This window comes from Nanorana parkeri, unplaced genomic scaffold (genome assembly GCF_000935625.1).
Source record: "Nanorana parkeri isolate BGI_ZX_2015 unplaced genomic scaffold, ASM93562v1 scaffold3967, whole genome shotgun sequence".
Taxonomy (NCBI): domain Eukaryota; kingdom Metazoa; phylum Chordata; class Amphibia; order Anura; family Dicroglossidae; genus Nanorana; species Nanorana parkeri.
In genome coordinates this window covers 21,764-26,768 of record NW_017310234.1, presented here as the reverse complement: position 1 = coordinate 26,768, position 5,005 = coordinate 21,764, and positions in this window count along the sequence as shown.

The following is a 5,005-nucleotide window of genomic DNA, read 5'->3' as shown; positions in this document are numbered from 1 at the left end:
GGCTGTATCCATGGGGGCCCTCTCCACCCGGGGGGGCTGTATCCCTGGGGGCCCTCTCCACCCGGGGGGGTTGTATCCATGGGGGCCCTCTCCACCCAGGGTGGCTGTATCCATGTGGGCCCTCTCCACCCGGGGGGGGCTGTGATTTATTTCAGGATGGGGAGCGGAGTGAAGAATGTCGGTGTGAGACGGGAGCGCTGTACTCACAATGTACTCACAGCGCCCCCTATCTCGGCTGTCTCCGGCTGCACGCAATGCAGCACAATGGATGTTTCCTCAGTCATCTTCCAGGACAGCCATCGAGAGATAGGCTCCGCCTGCCTGCAACAGGAAACACATCAACCACATTAAATAAAAGACTCCTCCTTCTATCCCAAGTCAGTGTTTTTGTGTTTCCGCCGGCTACACAGGGACATCGTAATGTTTGCCTTAGGGCTGAGCCTTACCCTGCTATGCGTTGGGACCTACTCCAGGATTACCTGCTGCAGCGCATACAGGGATTCCCTATCGCACCCCCATCCGATTCTTGGCCAAGGTTCCCTTCCATCACTCAGGGAAGGCAACCATCCTCCTGCACGTGAGTAGGCGCCAGATGGTGGCCCCCGCTGGTGTACAGCAGTGGCAAGGTGTGATAACCTAAGGTATGCTTGAGGCCAGGTTGTGGACATTAGTCTGGCGACAACAGGGGCAGCATAGGAGGAGTCCAGGGGTCCCGGTTACCTCGGCAGCATGGGGGCACTTACCTGAGGGTAGGGGGAGCGGTGTCAGTCTTCGGAAGCGTGGGGGTGTTGGCCTCGCGCTCCCTTGCTGACGTCACTGTAGGGCGCCGGCGCCGCCTGGAGTGCGCGCCGCGTTGTTGGATGCGGTGACGCGCTTCCGGTGTGCCACTTCCGGGTTCCGGAGGCGGCCTCGCACCAGAGACGCATAAGTGCTGAGACGCTCGGCCCCCAGATGGTCACAGCAGACGCCGCTCGGCCACGACTATTGCAGCTGTACACCATCCATACCGACCTAGACCACATAAGGCCGGTGCGAACGTCAGGAGAGGGCCGATAGCGTGGTCGGCAGTGAGCTGCAAGATGCCCACAGAGGCCGGACCGGGTGCGGCTACTCCAGATCTGGGAGAGCATGGCACGGGCGCTAAGGTAGGCGAGTTTTCTTTGGAGATTCTCCCCTTTCCTTTACCCGGCTTGTATTGGGGGCCTGTACAGGACAAGCTGGGGAGTGTTCTGTGTAACATGATTTGCATGCGGGCAGAGCACTGGCTGATGGCATCACTTCTGTCTCACGCAGGTCAAAGCCACGGAGGATAAGCCCCTCGCTGAAGCAGGTTGCTCTCGCCCAAAAGGGAAGAAGTTTGCCTCTTGCTTTGCCAAAATGTCAGCTTCATGGTCCAAACCCTTGTGCAAAGGTTGTTTAGAGAAATTGGTTGCGAAAGATTCGGCTGGAATGTTTAAGGGGCTTTTGGACCCAATGAGAGAGGAAATGGTTACTACATTTCAGTCTTTCAGGTCGGCGCTCCAGACCCCGGAGAGTACACTAGTGGATGCTAGTTTGCCCGGAACGTCGGGGGAAGGAAGCTCTATGGGTTATGCAGAAAGCACTGTGAGCAAGCAAGCGCCCAGTGAAACCTCGGGATCTCAGGCTGAGTCGGAGGATCACCATGGGTCAGAAGGGGAGTTGCTTAGCAGTTCAGCTACGAAATTCCTTTTTCCTTCATTTGAGACGGGTGAGCCGCTGAAAGCCATAGGGGATACTCTGGGTATTAAAGAAGAGTCCACTGAGCTTTCGGTGCATGACAAGCTGTACAAAGGGCTTCAGACTAAGAAAGGACGCACCTTCCCGGTCCACAAATCACTCTCGGACATGATCCAAGAGGAATGGAAGCACCCGGAAAAGAGAATGTTTTTTTCGGCTGGTGATAAACGCAGGTTCCCCTTTGCGGAGGAGGATGCAGGCCTTGGGACTTTATGGGAAGTCTAAAAAGACTGACCTGTCATTTGAGGATATGGGGGCTCTGAAAGGCCCGATGGACAGGAAAGCGGAGGCATTGCTCAGGAAGGGATGGGAATCGGCGAGTGCTGGGTTCAGGCCTGGCCATTACTTGTGTGGCCAGAACTTTGGGCGTGTGGCTGAATCAGCTGCAGGTCCACCTGGAGTCTGGTACTGACCGTGACCAGTTACTGGGTTCCCTCCCGGTGCTGAGTAAGGCTGCCGCGTATATTGCTGACGCCTCGGCTGAAGCAGTCAGGTACTCGGCGCGGACTACGGCTTTGATCAACTCCTCCAGACGAGCGTTGTGGCTCAAGACTTGGTCTGGGGATGCAGCCTCTAAAGCGAAGCTGTGCGGGTTGCCTTTTAAAGGTGACTTGCTCTTTGGCCAAAAACTGGAGGCAGTACTGGATAGGTCCGCAGATAAGAAGGGGTTCCCACTGCCGCCTAAGCAGCAGGGGAAGAAGTTTTTTCCGTGGCCAAAGGGGGAAGAATTTCCGCAAAGACAAGAGGGGCTTCTATGGGAAGAAGCAGGACCAATCCAAAGCGTGGGCTTTTAAAAAGGGAAAGTCCAAAGGTAATTTCCTCTTTACCCCCCTCAGCAGCCCAATAAATCCCAATGACCGGTTGCTCAGGGTGGGAGGAAGGTTGGGGGAATTCTTCCCACTCTGGGGGAAGCTGACCAGCAACAAATTCATGTTTCAGCTGGTACAGCACGGCTACAAAATAGAGCTGACGGAGAGGCCCCCATCCAGGCTTCTGATTACTTCCTTGTCCAAAGACCGGAGGAGATCAGAGGCAATGACGGGGGCCCTTCAGGATCTGTTGGACCAGGGGGTCATTATGATAGTACCGGCTTCAGGGGGGAACAGGGGGTTTTACTCGCACATCTTCTCCAGGATGAAGCCTTCGGGGAAATGCAGGCTGATACTCAATCTGCAACCTCTGAACAAGGTGGTACTGTACAAAAGGTTCCGTATGGAATCGATCTTTTCAATACGAGAGTTGCTGCCCCCAGGATCTTTCCTGGCGACCATAGATCTGAGAGACGCCTATTTTCACATAGCGGTGAGACAGTCGTCACAATACCTACTGAGGTTTGCAGTAAGGGGACCGGCGGGGGTCCTGCACTTCCAGTACAGGGCTCTGCCGTTCGTCCTCTCCTCTGCGCCCCGAATCTTTACCAAAATGCTGGCAGAGGCTCTGGCGCCGCTAAGAGTACGGGGCGTGGGGGTTATTCCATATTTGGACGACCTTTTGTTCTTTGCCCCGTCGGAGCTGGTGCTCCAACAAAAACTGGAGCTGGCTATGCTGCACTTGGAGAGTCTGGGTTGGTTGGTGAACAGGGAGAAGTCACAACTGGTCCCCGCGCAGAGAGTGAAGTTTCTGGGTTATTGGATCAATACCGAGGACATGACCATTACATTACCGGAAGACAAGGTGTCTCTATTGGTAGAGGAGTCGCTGAGACTGAAGTTACAGTGCACAGCTTCGGTCAGGTGGGTTATGAGAATGGTCGGTCTCATGACGTCTACCATCCCAGCTGTTACCTGGGCACAGTTCCACTCAAGGCCATTACAGAATTGGCTGTTGAGGGTTTGGGGAAGTCGGCTAGAGGACTTAGACAAAGGGGTCCACGTCGCAGAGTAAATCAAGCATTCCCTGCTGTGGTGGATGGATTGTCGGAACCTCTCAGTCGGCAGACTATGGTGTCAGCCAACACCACTAGTGGTCACTACAGATGCCAGTGCCTGGGGTTGGGGTGCCCACTGCCGGGAGCACATTTGGCAGGATACCTGGGAGCATGCGGGCCGCCTCAAATCGTCAAACTGGAGAGAGCTGAAGGCGATAGAGCTGGCTCTCTGCCAGTTTCAGGATACTTTAGCAGGTCACCATGTAGCGGTGGCCTCGGACAATGCCGCCGCTGTGGCCTACATAAACAGGCAGGGGGGCACGCGTTCGCACGGCCTCATGGCGTTGGCGACGAATATTCTAACTTGGGCAGAGCGCAACCTCCTCTCCCTGACAGCGAGGCATATCAAGGGCAGCCTGAACGAGCTGGCAGACTCACTCAGCAGGACGGAGCTGCACAGGTCAGAGTGGGCTTTGCCTGGATCACCAGCTTGTGGGGCTGTCCCGAGGTGGACCTCTTTGCAGCCGCCAACAACAGGCAGGTGGAACAATTTTTTTTCCCTCTCCAGGAACGACGGAGCCCTAGGGGTGGACGCTTTGGTGCACCCCTGGGGGTTCAGTCTAGGTTACGCATTTCCCCCACTGCAGTTAATCCTGAATGTGCTTCGGAAGCTCAGGGGCGAACGGATGACGTTAATTCTCATAGCGCCATGTTGGCAGAAGCGGCCGTGGTTCACAACCCTCCCGGAGCTGTGTGTGGAGGGGCCTCTGCTTCTGCCCGCGGCGGATTTATTGATGCAGGGCACGGTGAAACACCCGCAGGTGCAAGCTTTAAATTTAGCTGCATGGCTACTGAGAGGGAGGTGTTGAGTAACAAGGGGTTATCCGCACGGGTGGTGGCTACACTGCTGCACAGTAGAAAGCCGGTAACATCGCCGATCTACCTAAAAGTGTGGAAAGTGTTTTCCAGCTGGTACAGCAGTCGGAATAGGCCTGCGGTGGCCACCGTACCATTGGTGTTGGATTTCCTGCAGGGCGGCCTGGAAAAGGGGCTTTCCTGTAGTACCCTGAAAGTGCAGGTTTCTGCGCTGTCTAATTTCGTGGACATTAGATTGGCGGAGGAGCCTCTCATCAAAATATTTATGCGAGCGGTAGTCAGAATGAAACCCCCGAAGAGTAAGGTGGTGCCAAACTGGGATCTCTCGGTGGTGCTACAAGGGTTTCTCGAGCAGCCTTTCGAGCCCCTGGGGGGGTGTTCCATTCAGCATCTGACGATAAAGACGGCCCTCTTGGTAGCGTTGGTTTCCGCACGTAGGGTGAGCGAGATTCAGGCATTTTCCATTGCAGACCCGTACTGCACCATCCTGGCAGATCGGATTAT